This window comes from Leptonychotes weddellii, chromosome 13 (genome assembly GCF_054177405.1).
Source record: "Leptonychotes weddellii isolate Sample4059 chromosome 13, ASM5417740v2, whole genome shotgun sequence".
Lineage (NCBI taxonomy): Eukaryota > Metazoa > Chordata > Mammalia > Carnivora > Phocidae > Leptonychotes > Leptonychotes weddellii.
The window spans coordinates 11,530,251-11,556,580 of NC_138381.1; positions in this window are offsets into that span (position 1 = coordinate 11,530,251).

Below are 26,330 nucleotides of genomic sequence, written 5' to 3' on the forward strand. Positions count from 1 at the left end.
AAAAAAAAAAAAGGAAATCAACTTGGGGATATAAAAGAAATCCTACATCAATGGCTGGATGATACCATTATATCTTAACATATTTCTCAATTCCAACTGACCTATGGTATGTGAGTCAGGAAAAGGCATTGACTATAAAGGGATAAAGTGGATCTTGTATTGCACTCTTTTGTAGAGTAATCTTGCCATAAAGAGATTTTTTTCCCCAGTGTTTTATGGAGATGATGTTATTTTGTAGCAGGTACGGCAAAAGATTCAGAGTTCAAATAGCTTTAAGACTCTCCATTTATTGCCTTGACAATTTCAGCCAAGTTCCTAAACACTTCTGTCCTCTGTTTCCTCATCTTTACAACAGGGGTTACTCCATCACCTCCAAATGTCTTTCATGAGGATGACATGTGATATAATTTAAAAAAAACAGACTAGTGTTCGCAACGGTCAGTAACAATGATCGTGATCAACTTTTTTGTCTCCAGATACTCACTGGTCTTTTCTATCTGGGGCAAGGTGGTCTACCTGGACCCTAAATATTTGAAATGAGTCTGAAAAATAGAGTCAGGAGGTAAGGCATTAGAAAGAGACTGTTTCCCTATTTTTTCTACCACCTCAGCCAATAATTAATCACCTTGGCGTGTTGAGGGAGTCTTACTCAGGGGAGGATTAACCTCTGACTTCACAACTCTGCACAGTTTCTGAAATCAAATTCACCACACCAAATGGAATCATCACAATGGTGATAGCCTTTTTGTTTATCCCAGGCTGTTTAATTTACTCTGCATAACTAGCCACGTTCTCCCTCAGGGGAAATTCATAAAAGATCTCAAGCCTCTGATCTTCCCTGTTAAAGTGGACAGAGCATGTAAGTCACGGTCAAAGAACCCTATGGGGCAACAGCAGGCGGCACCTGCCGAAAACTCGATTTAAGGATTAACAGAACCTAGCGTCTGTGCTTTGCGTTCCTAAACTGTAATGAAAAAAATGCATCATGCATCCCTTTAAAAATTTATTTTGGTGTGAAATCTTGGTCTTTCTTGTTTTATTTGTCTTTCTTTTTTTCATCCCTGAGCTGCCCTGGGTCACATCACACTTTAAGAAAATAAAAAGGCTTCGTTAGTCAGGCAGTATCTGTAACAGATGTCAGTTCAAACTGAGCACCCTAAAGAGAAGCAAACTACACCCTTGGCAGCCAGAAATGAATACATCCTGAATCCAACAAGACAAACATGTCCAAAGGGCTATTCTAACAGATTTGACTCTACATTGTGAAGTGCTTGAGTGGATGTGGCAATAAAGAGTAGATGTATATTTCAACACCCTAGGAGTTCATTTCTGTCAATCAGTGGCTGGAATTTACTTTGAAGATATTACCTAAAGGTGTTTTTGAATCACTGGACATTTGGAAGCCTGGTTTGAAACATGCATTTAAATGGAAGCAAAATGTTTTAAAAGCTTTCAAACCATTTGAAGCTGTTATTCTGAAAATAACATTTCAGAGTAATATAGCAATGCCATTGGACTTTCAGAGGGGGAGGCTGAAACTGAGTGAGATTGAATGAATTGTTCTACAAATGTAGCAAGAAAGCAGCAAAACAGAAGCCAGACTGGCTATTTTGTGTTCCACCACTATGTGATACATAATCAGGAAGGAATCCCTTTAAGAAGGAAGGCTACTTTCAAGTTTAGAAAGGTTTCCAAGGGAAAAAAAAAAAAAAAAAACCTGGAAGAAAAAATAATTTTTTAAAAAAAAACCCACTAAGGGAACTTCTTTTGTTAGGACTTAGTTAGGGTTGGGATGGAGAGAAGAAAGGGAGACAGAGGCTGTGGTCTTTGTCTTTGAATTTTTATCCTCACCATAAAAAGAAGAGGTGCAAAAAAAAGGAAGCTATACCCCAGGCTTTCATCACAAGCAGGAACAGCGGAAGATGGATAGAAATGGGGAGAAGATCCTGAATGCAGAATCCAGAGATACAATTTCAGATTTCATTCTTATTCCTTTTGCGTCTGTAAAGGAAGGTCAAATTCTCCAGAAACCATGGTTCCTCCATGTGTAAAATAGGGAATTCTTTAGTTATAGTTACAATTTTAAATTCTATATTTACATTTCTAACTTAAAATGATTCCCTTCTGAGTTTTAAATAGCTTTATAAACTATAAAACACTGTGTACATTTTAATGCCAGCATTACTTTTGTAACTATGGCCAATGCTTTCAGGCCAGGGAACTCTACCACCAGGCTCAGAAAGCACACGGGGACTGTGAAGAGGCAATGTATTGATCATCTACCAATGCATAACATACACCGGCTCTAGTCTTCTCTACAGACTTCGAGGTAGGCATTTGTATGAGTTTCCTATTGCTTCAACAAAAAATCATCACAGACTTAGTGGCTTAAAATAATCCAGATTTATTATCCTAAATCTATGGAGGTCAGGAGTCCTAAAATCAAAGTGTCAACAGGGCTACTACACTCTTTTTTGAATTCCTTGCCTTTTCTGGCTTCTGGAAGACACCTGCATTCTTGACTCATGGCCTCTCCATTGTATGTTTCTGACCTCTGTTTCCCTCAACACATCTCTTTCCTTTTCCCTTTTAAAGATCTCATGATTACAATGGGGCCCACTCAGATAATCTGGGATAATATCCCCATCTCAGGATTTTTGATTTAACCATATCATAGTAACATATTCACAGGTTCTGGGGATTGGGTTGTGGACATTTTTGGGAGACCCATTACTCTGTCTACTACAACATTATTAACTGCATTTTGAGGTAAGGAAACCAAAAGTCATGGTAGTGAAATAATTTGACCAAGAGGTGAGGCAGGCCTAAAGGAACACCACACATACATTGCTGATAAGGCTGGCCTAGACTCATCTTAACAAAGTTTAACAACAAGCCCTGAAGGAATTGAGCTGATCTGTAGGAAATTGTCTGCCAGGATAAAACTAAACATTCTTTAAAGGAAGAAAACAAAATCCAGCCTGGCTCCAGAGTCCGGCACACAATCAAAAATTACAAACAAGCCAAGAAGCAAAACAATATGATCCATAAGTTGGGGAGGGAGGAACAGTCAATAGAAACAAACCAGACAGGATAGAAATGTTGGAATTAGCATACAAACTTTAAAACATCTGAATGAATAATTTTTTAATACTTTTTTTTAAATAAAACATCCAATTCTAATATTCTATGAAAAAGAGTGTTTGTTTGCTTCAGTGAGATTCGGCAAATTATTTACTGAGCACTTTAAAATGTGCTGGACATAGTATCTGAGAATAATAAGTAAGAAAAATATTATCCTCTCTGCCTTCATGGACCCTGGAATCTAGCAGGGGTCAAGATTAAACATGCACTTTTCTCTGAATGCTGTGAATGCCAGGATCGAGTGAGGCTGGGACTAATACAGAAACAATCTGACTTGCCTGGAGGAAAAAGAAAATTGGAAGTAGAAAAATAACTAAGATTTTTCTAGAAAGCTACTCTCAAATTCCCATATTCCATACATGTAACTTGCCTTGAATTTGCACTCTGAAGTTCCTTTAGGGAGAGAGGGAAACCAATTCCTTCTCCACCAGATGGCTATCTCAACATACCATTTCTTAATGCAAAGTGATAGTGAAAACAATTAAAGGGACAAGGCTTCATTCCAGAAGGTCACCTGAAGAAGCAGCCCCCAAACTCTGAAGAGGATGAGACGTAAGCCATCACGGGTTCATCTGGGAATAGAATAGTGTAAGCCACCTCTCTGAGACAGAAAATATGAAATCAGAAGCATAAGTCTCCTCTGAAGAAGAAAATTATCTTTAATTAAAAGAAACTGTCTTAGCACAGGCTCTGCTATACAAAAATTACCGTAGACTGCATGGCTCATAAACAAAAGAAATGTATTTCTCACAGTTCTGGAAGCTGAAAAATTCCAGAGCGCTGGCAGATTCAGTGTTTGTTGAGAGCCCACTTCCTGGTTCTTCTCACTGTGTCCTCCCATGATGGAAGGGGCAAGGGAGGTCCCTTTTATTGGGGTGTTAATCCCATTCATGGGGGCTCTACCTCCATGACCTGATCACCAACCAAAGACCCCACCTCCATGTACCACCTCACTGGGGATTAGGTTTCAGCATAAGGACTTGGAAGGGACAAAAATACTCAGTCTAGAGCAGAAACTATAAAGGAATCGCTTGGGTCTAAAATACTTGATTTATTCAGGTAATGCTTTGTAAATTGCCTTCTCTGTGCTGATGAGAAAGCTGAAGCATGTAGAATGTCTATGACCCAAGGCACTAACAAATTGCCTATTCTCTGACTAATCAATTTTAGGCAAAGATAACAAGTAAGATTAAATTTGAGGGTGTTCTGTCATTTATCACAAATTACAGAACTCCTCAGTTGAGTTTTCTGAATTCAGGAAGGAGGGAAGGGCCTTGGTTTCAAATTAGTTGGCCACAGCACTTCTCTTTCTCTATCTGACAAATAACTCTTTAAAAACCATCTCTATATACACTTAAAATGTTATGGAACTTTAAAAAATTATTGATGTAGAACATATAAGGAAATTGTGAAACTTTGGATAATTTATAGCTGTAAACATGTCTACCTTGGAAGGCAAAGATGATTTTCAACTGTACCTGTGGTTAAGCAGTTACTGAATGAACCAACATGCAATCTTTTGTCCCCACCCTTTTCCTTTTTCTTATCACATCTAGAACTAGCTCCTTTGTTTCACATACCATATAAACCCCATGTCAGGATGGCTGGGTGGCTCAGTCGGTTAAGCGTCTGCCTTCGGCTCAGGTCATGATCCCAGGGTTCTGGGATCGAGCCCCTCATCAGGCTCCCTGCTCAGCAGGGAGCCTGCTTCTCCCTCTCCCTCTGCTTGCTGCTCTCCCTTCTTGTGCTCTCTCTCTCTCTCTCTTTCCCCCTCTCTATCTCTCTGTCAAATAAATAAATAAAATCTTTAAAAAAATAAAAAATAAATAAACCCCATGTTGTTCCTGGTATATAAGATTGCAGCATGCTTTTTTGGTTTCACTCTGAAATGGGTCAAGTAGAGCTTTGCTCCAACACCACTGTCTTTATTCCTTGCGAAGCATCCAGTGAACCTGTGGGATTCTACCCCACTAAGTCCTGTGATGATTTTACAAAGCATCATTACTTAACGTGAAGAGGTAGGTGAGCATCATTTAGACCCTTCGTAGCGCAGATTTTTTTTTCTAGTCTCTTCTGCCCAACCCTCCCCGAGACTCCTCTGCTCCACAAAATTTTCCATTCTTTCTTTGCCCTGAACACTATTGTGTGGGCTGCTTGGGTGGTTAATCATTACAGTCATCTTTTTTTTCTTTTCTTCACAAAAAGGAAGACAACATTTCAGAGGCTTATCTTTGTCCCCTGCTCACTTGTGTGACAAGAGGAGTATGGGTATACAAGTGACAGAAAGAAAGAAATGTTCCTGGACTCCCTGGGACCTGGGTCTGCACTTTCTCCTGTGAAAGCAGGGGTAATAATTACAGACGGCCCTGCAGGGCTCTCAGCTGAGCTCCTGAAGAGGAAGAGGTTTGCAAACAGACAGGACCTCTGAACTCTGTGGTTTCGATTTTCCAGGATCTCCACCAGCTCTGCTTGTAAGTGATGGGGAAAAAACAAATCTCCAAAGGGCTCAAATAGTCAGGAAAAAAAAAAGCAGAGAGAAAAGCCATATATTAATAGCATATTTTCCCCAGGGTCTGCCTCATGCACACTTCTTATGAGGGATAAAAATACTACACGGTATAAGAGACTCACCCACATTTGCCCCCAAACTTCCATACTTAGACCAAGGTTTGAGGAAAAGTGAGCATGGGCATCACCTCCTTCTTAACAGACTTGCAAAGTGGCACTTTAAGGGCCTCAGGAGATCAATGATTTTAAAGCATATTAAAACCACAAATGTCGTGCAAATAGATGTTACAGGAAAACAGAGCGCTGGGAGAACTAATGACCTCCGAGCTTGCGGGTCTCAGGTAGCCTCTGTAAAAGGTCAATTACTACAGGAGGGAGGAGGATGGCCAGGAGCTGCCTCTGCGTCTGCAGGTGAACCCAAGACACACCCCTTCTCAAGGGTGCAGCTCATTCGTGATGCAGACCAGGCAGCTGGTGTCAGAGGCATGTCTTTGTAAACATCTCTACTCTCTAAGAGAGAACATAATTCTGCTCCCCTGGTGTATTTCTTCACTTATAGCTGTCTGAATTGAAAAGGCAGATGTTTTATTTGGGGAATTGACTGCAAGGGTGATTGCTTTCAGGTGAAACAGTTAATAAATTAAAATTTAGGGAGCAAGAGAAGTCTCCGTAGGGAATAGAGCTCCTCCAGCTACATGTGGGGAGAAAAGAGCTCAGCCCGTGGTTCTTGGAATAGCTCTGTGGATAATTACATAATCAGAAGAGGAGGGGGTGGAGCCACCGTATTGATTAGCTGTCTAAAAATTGCCCTATTGCTAACCTGAAGCCAGACACCGTGGTACTGAAATAAAACGTGTTGTACAAGGCTTGAGCCCCATGCAAAGGCAAGTACTCTATGTGATGCAGTGCTCCCTCCCGTGCCCCACACCGCTGGGGTCTCGGCTTCCTTGGAATACAGTCAAATCTCTCCCATTTAAAGACCTGTCTGCTTTAATCCCACCTCTGTCCCAGCCACTTCACTATCGTCCCCTCACCCTGCACAGAAAGCAAGCCTCAAAGTAACCTTTACCCCCGACTTGCAGAGCCTCGTTCCCCCCTGACTTCCTCTTCTGCTTCTGCCATCTCACTGCAACATCTCCTGGGGAAGCCCCAGTGGCCCTCCTGAGCACCCTTCAGTCGTCACACTCTGAGACTCAGTGACAGGGTCCCCACTGACCACTCCCTCCTCCGGCAAACCCAGCTTCCCCGGGTCTCCAGGAGCCCACATCTTCCCAGCGCTGTTCCTGTGTTTCTGGGAATTCTCCCTCCATTCCAGCGGCGTCAGCTCATCGTTGTTCTGAATAAATTTGCTCCCTAAATAAGAAATGGAGGAAGAGAGTGAGTGAATGAAAGGTTAGAATCAACCTCTAAAGGAGGGATGGGGCAGGAGGCTGTGCCCCACAGACAGGTTTTGTGATGAAGCTTTGGATGCTGTGTCTCGATAATGCCCACCTTGAACATTTGCAGAAGCTGGGGCAAGGGCCTGGCGGGACTTCTGGTCATGGGACTGGTCTTCCCCGTCTTTTGCTGTTGCTAGTTGAGGAAACTGATATGCCCCTTTGGCTGAACTTAAGAAAGGTCAGAATCAGGTTCAGAAGCCCAGGAAAACTTTTTATCCATTGTCAGGGCGCGTTAAAGAACCTCGGGATGCTCTGGGAAGGCCCATGCTCTCTACTAGGTCCTTGCCCATCACAGTTTCTCTACCTTCTATATATTCTATACATTCTATTCTTACCCTATTGAATTGCTTTTCTGATCATTTTTTTTACAGTATATTTTAACTAAAAGAATAGATGATGTGCACAAGGAAGATACCAGACAGTAATTAAACAATATTGCTTTTCACCCTGCTTAGAGGCTGCTAAAAGACCAAAAGAAGGAAATTTTACAAGCAAAGTTTGTGGAAAAGAGATGGAGGACTTAATCAGACAGAGGTTTAATTAAAAACTAATGAAGTGAAGAAACTGGGCTCACCCAGGATGAAAATTATTTCATTGTACATTAGCCTGTTTGCTCATTATCTAAGCCAGTATTTTCAACTTACTCATATGCATCTAGAGAAAAATAATACTTTATTTAGCAAAATTGATCATGTATATGAGCAACCTGTATCTGTTTACACACGTGCACTCATTCATTTCACATCACAGAATGACAACGTTCAGGAACGTTATATATGTTGCCTATGACTTGACGCTACTAAATATGAATATTTATGATGAAAATGCAAAAAAGTCAATGTGTTAGACTTGAAAGGATCCACAGACTTTGAAAATCATGCCATTGTAGGCCTGGAAAAAAACAAAAACTCTTGAAATGGCCCCAGTTTTCCCCCTTTCTTCTGTCTCCAACCACACAACTATTGAGTTATACACTATCCCTTGAATATATCAAGCACTTCTATACCTCTGTGCTTTTGCTCATGCTCGTCTCTGTAATCCCAGAATGTTCTTTTCCCTTTAATGTTGGAGAAGATTGTACTCATTCTTCAAAGCACCAGTCTAATCCACCTTACTTGTGAATTCTCCCCCACCTTCCATGCTCCCGGTTAGAATCAGTCACTGCCTGTTGAGTCTACACAGCATGAGGTAACTTACAACTCTTTGCTTTCAAGTACCATTTCTGCCACTTGCTACCTATGTGATTCGGGCTAATTTTGGTCCCTCAGTTTCTTTATCTATAAAACGGGAATAATGATAGGATATACCTCATAAGATCCTTCTGGGGTTTAAATTAGCTACAAAAAAATAAAAAATAGGTGAGGATTTAGAAACAATGTCCAGGACATTATAAATGTCCATGAAATGCTAGCTGTTATTATAACATTGTTTTGTTATAATGCATCATATAAATGATTACAAAGTCTATCTACTCATTAGTTTCTCAGAACTTTGCCTAGGAGCACCTGGGTGGCTCAGTCAGTTAAGCATCTGACTCTTGATGCTGGCTCAGGTCACAGTCTCAGGGTCATGGGATCATCCCCACATCAGGCTCCACACTCATTGGGGAGTCTGCTTGAGATTCTCTATCTCCCTCTCCTTCTGTCCCCCTCCCCGCCTCTTGCCCTGCTCACACACTCTATCTCTCTAAAATAAATAAATGAATCTTTAAGAAAAAATACCTTTGCCTTTTTATTCCCAACTCTCCAGTGTTTATCATGAAATAAGCTTTCAACAAATTTTTGTTGGACCGTGATACAGTGACCCTAAACCTCCTTATATTAAATTTGTTAAATTTTATAGTGCGGGCGCCTGGGTGGCTCAGTTGGTTAAGCGACTGCCTTCGGCTCAGGTCATGGTCCCAGAGTCCTGGGATCGAGTCCCACATCGGGCTCCTGGCTCAGCGGGGAGCCTGCTTCTCCCTCTGACCCTCTCCCCTCTCATGCTGTTTCTCTCTCTCTCTCTCAAATAAATAAATAAAATCTTTAAAAAAATTTTTATAGTGCAATGAGTCTTTTTATATGAGTTGTTTCTTTTATCAAGCAAACACAAAATGATTTTACCAAAATTAAAAACTATTTACAAATCAAGAGCCTGGAAAAATGGCCTGAATTCACAAAGTTTCCATTGTACAGTAGTTTTGTTAAAGATTAGGAATGTATCTATTCAACCAGGGATCAACAGTGATTCTGATTCTTGCCCTAGTGTATTTCCCTAGCATTTTCTATAGTCATATTTTATATTAGTCACACATTACAATATTTTGAAAGAAACTATTTCAACCAAATTATTCTTGGAGAGATATATATATACACATATATATATACACACATATATACATATATACATACATATTATATATACATATATATACCTATATTATGAAAGTTTTCTTATCTTTGTAAGATAAATAAAAGGTCTGATCTGAGATTCTCCCAGCAAGCAAACTGAGGAGTCAAAAGACACAGTACCATTTGTTGATGGACAGTTTGTTATTTTGCAATAATAGAGTGAAGATGTGAATGCTTCATTTGGAGATTTTTCTAGGTAACTTAGCAATGGATAATTTAGGTACTGGAAATCTTAGTTATATGGAAAGTTCTGCTCCATGTTAAGACAAAGTACAAAAACACTTAGCCATTTACATATAGAATACATAGACATAAGAACAGTCTTCGTCTGTGTATAGTGAATGGCTATGGGGTCTCTGTATGTTAATGGAGGGCAAGAGAAGGACCCCATCCAGTTATATCTCTAGAGAGCAGGAGCAGAGTCCAGAATTTAAAATTAAATGACAGCATCACTAAAAGCTACTTTGCATCATAACACAACAGCCCTGTCTAATCCTGGTCCAAAATGTGCTTCCAGTGAAGGAGTGGCTGAGAACACCAGGCTTCTCCCCTCCCCACCCAGTACCTGCTGGCGTACTGCAGAGAAGAGGGGCTTTGTCCCCCCTCTCATTGTGAAGTCGTCAAATCTATATCTGCTGAGATGATAGCATTTTCTCTTCAGTCAGGGAAAGACCTGGTTTAACCGAAATGTGTGTGTCCATATCGGTCTCTGGCATGAAATGAGATGCTTCTCCACTGAGGACATTAACGTGCTGTTTAAACATTCCCGGATATAACAACAACAACAAAAAAAGATAGTGATTTAATATCCTTGGCTTTCCTCTTCTCTTCCTTAGCTCTCTGAGCCAGTATTTCTCCTCTCAAATTCGAAAACTCCCACTGCTCAGATGGTACCATAAGAATGAAAGAAATCGTATATGTAGGCACTTTTGAGATATAAAGACATGAAGAAAGCTGTGCTTCCCCATAACAGGTAGAGACTTCTGCTGCGAGAAGATCCTCAGTCAAGGGAAGGACTGGATGGAACCGCTGAGAAGGAGGTTCTGTGGACCCCTGATCTTTGGAGGACTCAGTGGATCCTGTGTAAAATGGGAATTTCTTCTTCTTCTTCTTCTTTTTTTTTATCTTTTAGAAAGAAGCACAAGGACAGAGAAAGGGTGCGAAGATGGGAACAGAAGAGAGAAAAGAGGAGAAAGTAAGTGGCGTGAATCCCCTGCAACATCACTAATCCCCGGGGAAGTGGAAACCCTGGTAAATGGTGTGAGAGTGTTCCTAAGGCACATGTGTGCAAACAGCGATGAGGCTGAGTGTCACCTCCCCGGTACGTGAAGGAAACACGGGTAATGGATACAGGTTCAGGATGTGGTGACAGAAACGATCCTAAGAAAGTAGTTCCTCCAAAGTGTGTGGGGGTTATGGGGGTGATTTGGGGTGTCATACACATGGACCTGGATCCTCAGTCAATGTGACTGAGATCTCTGACCTGAGAGTCGTTGAGTGCTGTTGAAGGGGACGCCGGGTCTGGATTTCAGGAAGCAATGCTTTCTTAGCAAAATTGACTAACACTCACAATGTGGGGATAGGCTCAACACTCCTTAGAGTATCGTCTAAAATTCTAGCCTTCAAGTTGTACAATTGTGGTACGCATTGAGAGCAGGGCAAGTGATTCTTGAAAGTTTTGGCTTCTATCTATTTTGTCCTCCAGGTTTTTCTACACTTGGATGCTACAATGGAAGCTAGAGTTACAAACATCCTTTTTTATGAAATCCACTTTTAAAACTGCCTATCTCTAAAACTACTGCAAAGAAAATTGGCTTTCCCCCATATTCATTCCTTAATGGCCTTAAAACAATTATCTACGGCTATTAAAGTGCATGTCAACATCAAAGATTTTATACTTTGGTACATGGTTCCTATTATAAGCTATCACTCTAAGCAAAGAATTCACTACTGTGTGATGTTGAACTTGGCATTTCTTTTAGCAACATTAAAAAAATAATGCAATTCATTGAAGAAAATGCCTGGGTTTTAGATCAACATGAGGAAATAAGAAAACTTTACACTAAACCCTCCTTAAGGTAAAGCATCATAACTTTCATGGTCTTATTCTGCTTACTATATGTTGCAAATCAGATACGGAATGGTCTGTAATAGTGCAAAAGAAACTCTCTAGCTTCAATCATTACATCACAAGAAGCAGTGAAAAGTGCCCAATAACCTCAGGGATGAAGAGTTAGTCTGAGAATGGCTTTTTTTGACACCTGTTTTATTTCTGCTAAGTGAAGGCTTTGTTGTCCAGGATGACACCTCTCACGTCCTGGAGGATGGACTGCAGCAAGGATGGGTCACTGCCTAGAGGCTCCCAGGAGTAGAGGTTTCCCAGTCAACTGTGGGAAACAGGGTGCCATCCACAATAAAAGCCATCCTCCAGGGCCTTCTTCAGCGACAGGCTTTCCTGGGGGCCCTGGCTTCATGCCGCATCACCTCCTCCAGCCTCCTCTGGGCTACTCTTTCCACATCAGTAGAAACGATCCGGCTTCCCTCCCTGACCCCAGTCCCCACGATGGTGCACATGCTTAACTGTTTGTTTTTACAAATTACCCTCTGCCTTGATCCTGGGGGTGAATAAAAGATGTTTTAATTAAGATAATTATAAAAATACATCAGAAATTAACAATAGTTCAAACAAAGCACAGGAAACAGAACACCATAGAGGCAAATTAATGCTGCTTAGGAGTCCCAGAATGACTAAATTAATAGCAAACCAGAGGCATTCGTTTTCAACTGTATTTACATGCTACCTGACAGTTTTCTTCTTCCCTGAAGAACAGCTTGTTTTTTGTAGACTCCCCCTTTAGAATTCCTCTGATTCCTTCTTCAATTCGCATTCTTATTTCTTACGCAGGCTGTATGTGGTTAAAAAGCTATTTTCTTTCTTCTCTGAGAAACTATCAACTAATAATGCATCCAAAATGTCTTATAACCTTGGTAGTAGTAAATTGTTCTCTCTAACCGGAAGCCAATATTTAATTTTAGAGAGGATGGTTTTATTCATTTAATTCATCTATTTAGAGCTCTCTTTAGCATTTGAAATTGTTGAACGCTCTTCTCCCTGAAACTTTCTTCTTGGCCTACATAATTATTTTCTCTGCCTTATTCTCCTTCTAACTCTGGCTGTTCTGGTTTAACAGCAGGGAGTAAGTGTGTCAAAGATTCTTAAGGACAATGCAACCAGCCAAAGGGTGTAGCATACAGCAGATGTACAGTAACTGTTTGAGAAAGAAAGAATGAATTAATGAAAGAGGGAATGAGTGAATGAATGAATGAATGAGTTGGGACACTCACCTATTCCAGAGTTTGGAAGCGTTTCTATAAATGCTGTTGATAAAGCACCAAGGGGTTTGAATCTGGATTTATGAGAATTGGACAGAGTTGGATTTATTTGGCCTTATCTGTTGTTTACGATTTTGTCAGACGTGTAGGTTAGTAAGCCACGGTCTGGCATTCTGAACCCTCCCTTCTGAACTTTGCTTTTGATGCTGGTGTTGGGACTCTGCAAAAACCCATTTCTCCTTTGCCTGTGGTCCCCAGTATGTGGCAGGAAGGCATCCAGAAGGCTGGAGAAAGAAGAGGCACACTCCTTCCCGATTGCTCACTGTCTTGCCAGGATCACTATGGCAAAGATCCTCTGTCCTGGAAGCTTGGTTGGCTGATTTACAGACTTTTTCTCCACATTCTCAAAACCAGCCTCAAAGTTATCAGCACTGGCCCTTCCTTAGAGATCTGAGTCCCAACAACACCGTGCCTACTGCATGAGCACACTTCACCATTCACGAAGCTTCTCTTGAGCACAGTGCTCCGCTCTCATAGACTGGGGTGGGAACAGGGGACATCATGTGATCATCCAAGTGGAGATGCTTATCTGAGTAGGAAATGTCATATCCACCAAGTCACAGGGCAGAGCAGGTACACTGGTATGTCATAGATAATAGGCAATTCTGCATTCAAGCCAAGCAGGTCCACAAAGCACCAAAAAATTAAACAAACCAGAGTCCTGGATCCCATGTCACCCACCTCTCTTGACCTGACATCACTTCTTTAGCTTTCCTTTACGGCCTAGTAGGGGAAGCGGGGAGAAGAGGGGATTCCCTATGCTGGAGTTAACCAGTAGAAAAAGAAAAAAATAATTTGAGCCTTGTTCATGGATGGATCAACTTGAAATATTGGTACAGACTGAAAATGGACAGTTGAGAAAGTTCAAGTCCACTCACTGGAAGCCATGAAAATCACTACAGTGGGGAAACTAGCCTGATGGGCACAGCTTTGAGGAATTCTCCCAGTTGTCAGCTTTAGGTGAGGAAGACAGGCTCTGAAGGAAGTACATATACAAATTCCTGGCCAAAAGCAAATGTCTTGGAAGGTGAGAGGCATTCAAGGAGTGACACTGTAAGAGCAAAGTCAAGGACATTGGAGCAAGAGGCCTTTGGATGGACCTATGGGATTGGGCACCGAGGGTGCGGGTCTCCATGTCTCCTATCAGTGTCCACCAGAGCATCTGCCACAGATGAACACGCACATTGAGCACACAGAATTCCCCATCCAGTGAGATCAGACAGTTTCTGTCCTCGCCACACCAGGGCCTATGTGAGAGCCCAGGGATGAAGTAGTCATGGGAACAGGGATGGAGTAAAAACAAAGCTCAATCAAGATGAGCTGTCTCTCTCCAAAGTTTCTGGTGCTGAAGAATATTGGACGTGTCAGCAGCAGACATAACCTCTTGAGTCCTCAATATGGTATTGTCTCCGGAGGAGACCAATCAGCTACTTGATAGCAAGTTGATTGCAACAGCGCCTTTCAACCTGGAGGGAACACTGATGCAGTCCTGCTAGGATTGATACATATTCTGGCTAGGATTTTTCATCCCTGTCTGTGATGCCTCTGTAAGGGCTCACAAACCACCTGATTTCTTTTTACCAGATCCTGCATAATAGATCCAAACACTAGGAGACCCACTTTATATCAAAGAAGTGACACCGGACCCACGAACAACATGCGACCCTCTGGTTTTCTTATACACCACATCCCGCAGAAAGTGCCAGGTCCATTGCACAGTGGAATTACCTCCTGTCTCAGCTCAAGGGCTGACCACCTCAAGGGTTGCTTTGCTGCCCGTCAAGACACAGAACACATTGAACAAAGGGCTATTATACTGACTCGGTATCCCCCAAAAGGTAGAATGGAGAGAACAAGAAGTGGGGGTAGAATTAGGAGTGGGCTCCCTACTAGAAACATTCAACAAGAATCAGGATAAGCCTAGGATCACTTTCCAAGCAGAAATGAATGTGCTCGCTTCTTTTTTAAAATCTCATTTCATGCTCTTATGGGCTGAATGTCTGTGTTCTCCCCAAATTCATGTGTTGAAATCCTTACCCTCAGTATGAGGGTATTAGGAGGTGGGACCCTTGAGAAGTGAGTAGGTCATGAAGATGGAGTCCTCATGAATGGAATTCCTGCCCTGATAATAGAGACCCCAGAGAGCCCTCTCCTGGCTGCCCACAACCTGGAAGAGGGCTCTCCCCAGAACCTGACGATGCAGGCACCCTGAATTCACACCTTCAGAACAGTCTTCAGAACTGTGGGAAATAAGTTTCTTTTGTTTATAAGCCATCCAGCCTGTGGTTTTCTGTTATAGCCACCCAAACTAAGACAAATGCTTCAGTATACTTATATGGTTGTGTGTATATGTCACGAGCCCCAGACCAAGACAAATGCTTTAGTATATTCACGCGGTTGTGTGTATATATCATGAGCACGTGTTTGCACAAGCACATGTAAAATAGAGTGAATACCATAGATACAAAGCTCTGTAGATAATGTCTACTGCTTAGTACACTTTTATTTTGCCCCACAGTGATCACGACCACACTTTGACATGGAAGCCCTGTAGCAAATGCACATTGAACTGAATTTCCCTTTTCTTCAGCTGAGCATCTTTCTAATGGAACAGTGGGCTTCCACAGGGGGGGGGAAGGAAGAAGGCAAAGAGAAGCGAGGCTCTTCCCAGCTTAGCAGCGCCTGCGAGTGACACATGGGCCCCGAGCTGCTTTGACGTACCTCGCGAGGGTTTCTGATTTTCCACTCAGTTCCTCGATGATTCTCTCCACCAAACAGTACACTTTGCTTAATGGGGCCTCCTCAGCTGCGCTGCTCATCTGTCACCTGTAAGAAAGCTACCATTTGGTTTACAATACGGTAGCACTGGTGTTGAACGATTCATGTGCAATTTAAGCAAAATAACCCCACCCTGAAATGGAAACAATGCCCAAGACAGTGAGCATGAATTTTCTCACAACAAACTGTTTTTTCCTTTGAAAAAACATCATTTCACCAAAGAAAAGAAGCCCATACATAAAAGGATGCTCCGTAGGGTTGTCGGCTCCCTGTGCATCCGAGTCTCAGGCAATCTTAGCCCGTCTTACTATTTTGATACCTGAAATTCAAAGGGATTAGTGCATTTACCCAAAAGGGGCAGGGCTTGCTAGGGTTTTTTTTTTTTTTTTAAGATTTTATTTATTTGACAGAGAGAGACGCAGTGAGAGAGGGAACACAAGCAGGGGGAGGGGGAGAGGGAGAGGGAGAAGCAGGCTTCCCGCAGAGCAGGGAGCCCGATGCGGGGCTCGATCCCAGGACCCCGGGATCAGGACCTGAGCCGAAGGCAGACACCCAACGACTGAGCCACCCAGGCGCCCCTCGCTAGGGTTTTTTTAAGGCAACATGACGTTGAGATCTTTTTCCTTATATGTCTTTCAGAAACTTCTTTTTGACTTTGACAATGTGACTTTGGAATGAAAACACAATGCTAGGTATTGGAACATCCCAGTGAATTCTCAGAATTTCCAAATACAGAATCAGAGCAGGCACGAGATGACACAAATGTTGCAAATTTTGAGTTCTTGCTCTCCTTTTTGGCCACCAAAGAAAGGGCGTTGACAATCACTTAAAATATTTAAAAATGATAGGAGCATTTGAAAGAAAAGCATAGACACAATCTGTTACCAGTACGAAATAGATCCTCCTGAGCAGACATGATGCTAAATGGAATGGCTTGACAAGCAGAAAGTAGGACACACTGAGCAATTAAATCACTTGGTCAGGTACTGTCAGGTGGTATGTGGGGAAGTTTATATGCTACAGTGAGCAGGTGATGGGGTATCTGACATATTTAAAGTATATATTTAAGATTGAGGAACACTGATCATACACTGAAATGTCAGCTGTGTACAGTTCTTCCTAACCTTTTAAAAATGTAGGTATAGAGGTCTTAAATTCTCCCCAGGGCAATAGAAATAGGAGTTGTAATTTTGCCTTGTCTGGAAATAATAAAAATTTAACACACTAGGGGGTCCTCACTCTAGCCTCTTTTACCTTTCATACAGAAAAAAAGAACTACTTTGGGTATAAAATTAGAGCTTTGGGGAGAGTCATCCAGATTAGTTCATTCATTAGGCATAGATGATTTTGAACTAGTAAATGCTGAAGAAACACCCATTCATTCTTAACACACAGCTTCCTTCCTATCAAGGCAATCATGTGGGCAGAATGAAAGTCACACATGCATGGGGTGGGGGGGAGGGAAAGGGAGTGACAGAGGAAGAAAGAAGGGAAGAAGAATGGTAGGGAGGGAGGGAGGGAAGGAAAGAGGGAGGGAGGGAGGAAGGAAGGAAGGAAGGAAGGAAGGAAGGAAGGAAGGAAGGAAGGAAGGAAGGAAGGAAGGAAGGAAGGAAATGTGGGGAAGAAAAAGAAATGTTAATATTTGAAAAGCAAATATAATCACCTTCCATGGTGGGCAAACATAAATGTTTCTGAGCTTGCCAAAGAGAGTGTAAGTCATTGTATTAAGATACTAAAAATACGTTTGGGGCGCCTGGGTGGCTCAGTCCTTAAGCGTCTGCCTTCGGCTCAGGTCATGATCCCAGAGTCCTGGGATCGGGCCCCGCGTTGGGCTTCCGCGGGAAGCCTGCTTCTCCCTCTCCCACTCCCCCTGCTTGTGTTCCCTCTCTCGCTGTGTCTTTCTCTGTCAAATAAATAAATGAAATCTTTAAAAAAATTTAAAAAATACGTTAAAACTTTATATTAACTTAACATAAGAGCATCAATGACCCTTTTAAAAATTATCCAAACTAGATAAAGCTACCAAAAAATAATTAGATGTATATGTTTCTAAGTTCACCTCATTCATAATCCCATATCAAAGATGTTCTTCTTTGGGACCCTATTTTACAAATTCTACTCATACACAGCCCCCCCCATACCCTCAGCTTGCTCCTTCACTGCAAGATCCAGTGTGCCCCAGGATTCTCCTGCTCTGGGCTTTTTCTTTGTTCATCAGGCATGCATGGCCCATACTTACTGAGAGTGAAAAAAGCTTGTGGGTTGACCGCCCACAACTGCATACCTCTTCCTCTTCTCACCCTTGGCAAAGGATGAAGGGGGCTGGGCAGTAAGGGGCTGGTGAAGTTCCAGGAGGTTCGCCCAACACCACTTTCAGCGTATTGTGCGGAGGAAAATGTTGGTCTTGGCTGCTGGAGGGCCAGCCTCATAGGTGCCTGACATCCTCAGTTTCTTTCTCTTTCTTGTTTGCCCTTTCTGCCTTTTTTTCCCTCTCCCTTCCCTCTTAAAGAGGCTTCGCCTTTTTCTTCTGTGGGTCTGGAGGGAGCAGGGAGCTGTCAACCTCTATCAGCCCTCTGTCATTCTCCCTTAGTTTCCATAGGGCTTCGAAGCAGTCTGGAAAAGCGCCATTTGCCTGAGGCTTCTGGGCCTGATATTAGGTCTGAGGGGAATTCAGATGATCACCTTTATCGACCCCTGAAACTAAACGTAGGAGAAGAATCAGAAAGTCACAGCAACGCAAGCCGCGAGATAAGACTATAAAACGTGAGCGCACGTCACACGAGGTATTAGAGGAAATGTTTGCATGAACCAGCACTAAAGAAGGTTTTGGGGCCTCCATTATATAGGGACAAAAACAAGAAGAACAAGTTTAATTTAGGCTGCAATCGGTCTAAATTTAAGTACTTGGAAGCCGGGGACGAGTCTAGATGACTTCTGACATTTTCTCTCCTCGGTATTCTATTTTTAGGAGCAGTCAATCAATCTCTTGCAGAAAAACATGAAATGTTCGTATCTATAGTCCTCCAAGTTCACTTTGAAATTCATCCAGGTTGTCAGAAATATATCACGGAGCGTGCAGGAAATAATGTTTTAAACTGGCAAAATTAAAAGTAAGCTATGTGTTTACAGCAACAAGGCTTCTATCAATATAAAATTATTATACACTAGCCCTATAACACATATCAGAGTTATCATCATGAAAACACAGACTGTCATCAAAGTAGAAAAAGCTAAATTTTCTAAATATAGAAAATTAATATAGGTAGGGACTTCATATGTATAAATGCATTTCCGATCATTATCAACAAGACATCACAGTTGATCATAAAAGGTGTGGTTGCTAAATATTCCATATTCCAAATTCATCACAACAGATTCTGGAAAATTAGCACTGTGCTCATGCTGCTGCAGCCCCCTGCACTCCCACCCCCAGGATACAAGAAAAATAGAGAAATAGAAGAGCTTTGTAGGGTAATGAGAAAAGTCTGTCTTCTGAGTGAATAGGGTTTGTGGAGCACCAGTTAAGGATGTTCCTCCTTTTCTATAAGAAGAGGAGATGCCCCCAATTTTCCATGGTAGCGATTTTTCTCTTGCCTGAAAATTGTGAGTCCAGGAACCAGCAGACTACATGCCCCAACCTGGAAGCTGCAGAAAGCGATGAAAGATATTTGAGGAATTCGAGAGTTGAGAAGGCAAGTGCTAAGAAAGTGCTCCTCTTAGGCTAAGGAAACCTAAAACAGGTGGTCAGCCTTCACTACCTTGATAGTGGCTCTTGAGAGAGTTGAAGGGCATAAGGAGACTCCAGGAATAAGAGCCAATGACATGGCCTTCAGCATTAGAAAAGTAGGCTCCGTGAGGAGCGAGGGCAGGGCACCCTCATCACCAAGGAAGTGGGGGTGATCCCTAATGGTAGAGCAATTGTGCCAACCCAGAAGAGAATGCATGACTCATTGTATGGAGACACAAAGAAGTGCCTTTCCTCTTTTCCCTCCCCATCACAACCAGAGAATTCCCCATCACCACCTTCAGACAGCTTGTAATGGATCTGCTCATCTGGCCTCTGCAGAGGTAGGGTGAAATCTTGGAGTTTGAAGTTTTAAAATGGATATAAGTAGGGCGCCTGGGTGGCTCTGTCAGTTGAACATCTGACTTTTGATTTCAGCTCAGGTCATGATCTCGGGGTCCTGGGATCGAGCCCCATATCTGGCTCTGTGCTCAGGAGGGAGTCTGCTTGAGATGTTCTCTCTCCCTCTCCCTCCCCCCTCTTAAATAAATAAATAAATCTTTAAAAAATGGGTATAACTAAATAAGTGGTCATAGCCAATATAGAATATTTTTATAACTAAAGTGACTAAATAGTCAAGAAACTAGCAGCGATATCTGAGAAGCACCCTACTAGAGGTAAAAAGGGTTTTCAACACAGTGGGACCCATAGTCAGAGAAAATAAAAATGTTCCATGGAGAGAGAGAGTGTTGTATTGTACAGTGAGGAATTTACTAATTCTTTGAATACTCCAAATAAATTCCCTAGAGGTAAATACATGCAGGTGACAGATCCCAAACTTTACTGTGGACTTAACAAAAACGAAGCAAACCAACACATTGGGAGTCAGCATCAAAATTTCTGAGCCAGCGCAGTCACTTTCTAACTGACTTAGGAGAGAGAGTCTCCTAGCCTTTCTTGGCTCCTGTTCCATCACTGATAAAATGAGAAGGTTGTGTGAGGATCTAATCACATGAAGCCCGTGAAAGTTTGGGTCTTCCGGTATCCATGGTTGTGAAAGTTTGGGTCTTCCGGTATCCATGGTTATTCGTGTTTGAGCAGATGTGAGGAGCTGAACTGAGCAACCCCAATGATGGACAAGAAGGAAGCATCCCATAAAGAACAACTTTTTCTACTATTACTTATTACGGATGGTAAGATAATGTCTCTTCTGGGCCCAGACCATAAAATGTATGCCTAATTTGATAGAATAGTCCATGGTGTTTACTTTAAGAGGTGCTATGGATTGAATGTTTGTGTCCTCCTCCCGCCACCAAGTTTATATGCAGAAGCCCTAATCCCCAGTGTGATGGTATTTGGAGATGGGGCCTTTGGGAGCCATTGTGACTGGGATCAGTGCCCTTATAGAAAGAGACACTAAAGAGATGATCTCTCTCTCTTCACTACATGAGGACACGGCAAGAAGATGGCCATGTGCAAATAAGGAAGAGAACCGTCACCAAGAAACCAAGAAACCATACTGACTCCCTAATATCAGACTTCCCAGCTTTCAGAATATTACATTATTACAGTAAAAATAAACTTCTATTGTTTCAGCCATGGTATATACCCTGTGGTATTTTGTTAAAGCGGCCCAAATGATGAATACAAGAGGTCAACATTTACTCTCTCCATTTTTGCAAAGCACCAAATTTTGCAAAGCATAAATCAACATGTTTTTCTTCCCATTAACCCAGCCATTGAACTCCTACCTGGGAGCTGAGAGCTCCTGGTAAATAAGGTCAACAGAGTTTACTGCTGCGAGTGAGTGTTTTCTGCTCTCCTCTCTTGAGAACTATGTAAATCTTTCAGTGGTAGGTTTTCTTCAGGAGTTTTGTCAATTATTTTTCCTTCTTTTATCCTCACAATTAGGCAAGTGATGGCTCCTTGGAACTGCAAAGTGATGCAGACTTCTAGCTTCCTCTGCAATGAGTCTCAGGACACTCCGGGTCCTGCAAAGCTGACTGAGCTTTCTTTCTGCAGCCTTCGGTCCCTAGCCATTGGAGATCCTTCTCTATAGGGCTCTTTACACATTATTCTCAGTTGGGTTTATGTTTATTTGAACTCCCCCATCTTTGTTTACACATTTGACACTTCGCCTTCCTCCGACTTCAGATCATCCAGTGTTTCCTCACTTTTGCAAGCTGCTTCCCTCGCTGTTTTCCTGCAGACACCGAAACTTGCTTCTGGCTTTCTTTGGAGCTGAAATTTTGAGTGAATTATGCTTGACATTTAACATATGCACAGAGTGAATATTCAGACTTCAAAGAATGCCAAGAAGCAGACTCCTCTGCCTTCTATTGTTTAAACAGGCACAAACTCCACATTTTCTTTGGTTTTCAGTGTCAACTGCCTTCTTCCCTGAGTCACTGAATGAGCTCTTCTTTGCTGGGGGCAAAGCAAAGCTTACTGGCCCATTGATGTGTATAAATCGGAATTCAGTCATGACACCATCTTTGTCCTCCAGGAACCCAGAAGCTAAATTCAGACTATAAAGGCTAGACGTAATGAGATTGAGCCTCTTTGCACTCTTTTAAGGAGGAAAGTGAAGTATGAGTTCATAAATACCAGCACCATCTGAGAAGGGGCTGGCAGAATTTGAAGAAAGTCCCCAGGGCACCTGGAGGTGTGTGAACAAGAAAGCAGAGGATGGGGAGAGAGAAGAGACTGACCACTCCCAGGGAGAGGAGAAATGAGAGTTCTATTCCTTTCTCACAAAACCAACAAGTATTTAGTGAAGGAAACCAGGAGCTCAAAGTGAGTGGATGGGCTTCCCCAAAACAGCCTTAACGTTCCCTTCAGCTTCAGGAAACTTGAGATGTACTTCTTCCTGACTCTAGGCCCCTGACCTAGCTTCTCTTAGAACATTAACTTTAGAAAACTTGTAATTGCAAACATTTTCTCTGTCCCTTTAAAATGCTGATGGATCTTCACCAGGCCTCTTGCCAGTTTTGCAACCCAGGAATTTCTTTCTCAAGGACCTGGGAGTGATCCCTTTGAAGGGTAATCATCAAGAAAGAAGGCACCCCTGTCTCCCAGTCTCTGTGGGAGGGGAGAAGCCTACCGTCAATGTGTGTGCCATTTTAGCCAACGTGGATGGACCACTCGCCCCTCCATATCCTCCAGTACTTGTCTGCTAGCTCACCCCAGTGCTCAACAGTCCTCCCATCTGCCTGGTTACAAAGGAGCTGAGTTGAGTTTCAACAGCCAGATCTTCACGGTGCACAAGGGCTGGGACTGAAATGTCTACAGTTTCGATTAACTTACCATGCAGGGAAATTGAATAAGGGTTTTGTGATTTCCAGGAAGCAGGTGAGAATATAAAATAATTAAAAGCCATAAAAGCTATCTGCAAGTGAGCCGGGCAACCTCAGTATCTCCTAGCTGTTAACGTGATTACTCTTCTCAGCTGACACACTCAGACCCAGCGATTGCTGCTTCCGGGCCAAGGCGTCGCTGACGCAGGAGCAACCCAATCACACATAGCCAGGAAGCCTAATCAACAGCTAGCAAGGGTCTCGATCACTTATGGGGGCCTGTCAGAACCCGTCGCATTATTCCTTGTGACTAGTAATTACAGTTGTAAGCAAGGGGCCTTCATACCCCTTCCATTCTGTGCTTTCAGCCCAGGCTCACAGAGACCTATGGAGGCAGCATCATTTCTTCTCCAAGGTTTTCCTGGGGTAGCCAGCTGAAACTGAGGTCCACCACTTTAGCGTTACTGGGCTCCTGCAGGTGTAGCCCAATGATGTGGCATGGGAACAATCAGGAGAGGAGGGGGCATAAGAGGTAGAGGAGGAGAAGAAAAAAGCAGGTTCCATGAGGCCTGGCTCTTTAACTGATTTGCTGTGATTCTTGCCAAGGGCTAGAAGGATCCATGGTACGCACAAGATCCATGCAAATATGAGAAGGAAAGTGAGGAAGACAGGGGAGAGAGGGAGAGAGAAGGGTGAAAGGAGAGAGGGAAGGAAGGACAAAAGGCATCAGAGTCTATATTTAGAGAACAGAATTTCCCACAGCTGGGGATCACACTCTAGTTCTTGAAAGGCTTTTGAACAGGTTATGATGCACACACTACAAGGTTTGCTGTCAGGTTTTCTGGCATCTATGCCACTTTATTCCAAGAGGTGAGAATGGAAGGCTGTGTTTACATGAGTTTGTACTGCAAACATCATCACCTTTGCTTTCTGTCATCACGTTTAAGTCTTTCTCTTTAAAGCTTAAAAATTGTTCCTTCTTGATACTAAAGATACAATACTGGTCTCTCTGCTGAATTGATTTTGACAGTTCAGCCCAGGGTAAATTCCAGTAGCGTAAACAAGAGCATATATGGAAATACTCATAAAGTCAAGAAAATACTAGATAACGTTGCCAGCACCAGCATGGAGCATCTGAATAAACATGAGCCTTGGCTATGATTCGGAGACCTCTGCAGGAATCACTTTAGATTTTGCTACTTGACTGGATACCAGAGCAGTGATACACGATGACATATGAGTTCATGGGCCTTAAGGCCTCATTCTCTTGTGCATGGTTCTGGAATTCTGGATGATTCCAAAGGCCCGAGAACAGGTTCACATGATCCCCATAAAGCAGACCACGACATTCCCCAGGGAACATCAGCCAGTGTGACTTTTCAGAGTCGGTGCACAATTGTATTCTGCACAGAGGCATGCTGGTGTGAGCCCGGAATCTAATCAACCTTGACACGAATAGCAAAGTGTCGGCTCATGAACCAAAGACACCTAGTTACAACCCCGCTGTTCCAGCAAAGCTGTAGCTCATCCAAAAGTTTACAAAGCCATTCAAGCATGCGTTAGCCCCTTGAATGGGCCTGACAGCAACGTCAAAGGTTAAAACTGATGGGAAGGATGCTGGATTTTAGTGCACTGAGTGAATATAACTTTAAAAAATGACATCCACAGAGGAGTAGAGAGGCTTTTTAGGTAGCGCTCCACCTGAAGTCATTTCCCCCAGGCAAATGCCGTGGTGACCCATATCGTTCTACCCACTCTTATTCTGTACAGCAGAGAGACCTTGGGGCAAGGGGGCACAGAAAAGAGGACATTAAAAGCTGGTGGGGGGAGAGGAAGGGAAGCTTCAGCATTTCAACTTCATGCAACAATGGTGAAGCCTCCAAACTTGATATGGAGCAATTATAGATTGTGAAATGGAAGCTTCTTCTGCAATTAGCAACAAAAAAATAAGGTCTAGAATGCAAAAGGATGTGGGGGCATGGAACAGCACAGACAGTGAGAGGATTGGTGGATCATACAGAAACAAAATAAGAAACAAAAGTGGAACTCACAGGAACCAGGACAGAGAAATGCCCATATTCTGATTCTTTGTTGTTTTTAAAAGATCTAAGTTATGAGAACCCCAAGGGTAAATCCAAAAACATGTCGAGTGAAAGGAAGTAGAGACAAGCACATGCTAACCAATTCTATTTCTATGAAGTTCATAAAGAAACAAAACTACTTCAATGAGATGGAAGTCAGACAGTGGTTAGGTTTGGGGTGGGAGGGATTGATTGGAGAAGAGCACAGGAGAGCTGAGTGTTCACCACGCCTTGACCCAGGTGCGCTTACACAGGGTTATATATGCATTTAAAAGGAAAGAGGGATTTCTGACTTTGGTGGGTCCCACCACCCCATCAGCCTTTGGTCAGAGTAAGCACAATGGTTAATTTTAGGTCCCAACTTGGCTTTGCCATGGTGCCCAGATGTGGGGTCAGACATCATGGATGTTTCTGTGAGGCTGTTTTGCGATGAGATTAATATTTCAGTTGGTGAGGCCTGAGCAAAGCAGACTGCCCTCCATAATGTAAGTGGAGATCATCCAATCAGTTGAAGGCCTGACTGGAGTGGAAGACTGACTTCCCGCAAGCAAGAGGGAATTCTGCAGCAGGTGGCCTTCAGACTTGAACTACAACATTGGCTCTTTTCTGGGTCTTCAGCCTACCAGCCTACCCTAAAGATTTTGCCAGTGTTCATAATAACATGAGCCAATTCCCTAAAATAAACAAACAAATAAACACACACACACACACACACACACACACACACATCCTATTGATTCTGTTTCCCTGGAGAACTAGGTCAACAGTTTTTATAGAATAATACCTGCATGAGGTCTGTTCCTAAACAGAGAGGCATAGATTCTACTCCTACTTCCTAGGAATTAAACAGAATAAAGAATAAAACCATCCTTGAACATTTACTCCTATCAGCCCCATTTGGTCCTTCTCACATTATGAGTCTCCATAATATTAAGAAGGCACTCTCCAGTTCAGGCCCTAATTTAGTTTGAAAGATACACTAGGGAGTGCAAGTTGACTAAGCACTGGTATCAGAATGCACTGATATGTTAAAACTTATAGTTAAGACATGTTTGAAAAGTACTTTGGAAAGTATAGAGTCAATACTCTGCTCAGCTCTCTAAACACACAAAACCAAACACACACACAAACGGTGGAAAAGCCACCATTTGTAAAGCTTATTAGCACACGATCATCTCTCAAGAAGCCCAGCCTCCAGGTAATGTACGTAAATCCTGGGGGAGCAGCAAGAAAGGATTCTAGCTTTCCAGTTTTCCGGCCTTTCTTCTCCATCTGTTGCTTGATTAATGGAGTAGGTTTGGCACCAATGCAGTAGATTTGCCCTCTGCAGTCAAAGGTAAAGCTCACTAATGATGACCAATAGGTAGAGAAAGAAAATGGGGAAGAGGAGCGTTGGTGATACTTACGTGAAGAGCTGGAAATCATCCATCTCTTTTAATTCAGACTCTAAAACTATAGAGAAAACTCTTCTGATTTCTCTTTGCTCACAGCTGAGAACTCATGGAAACTTTCTTTGTTTCCTCATTTTTAATAATCAAGGAAAAGAAAATTAGAATTTTGAGCAAGTGTGCTGTGTG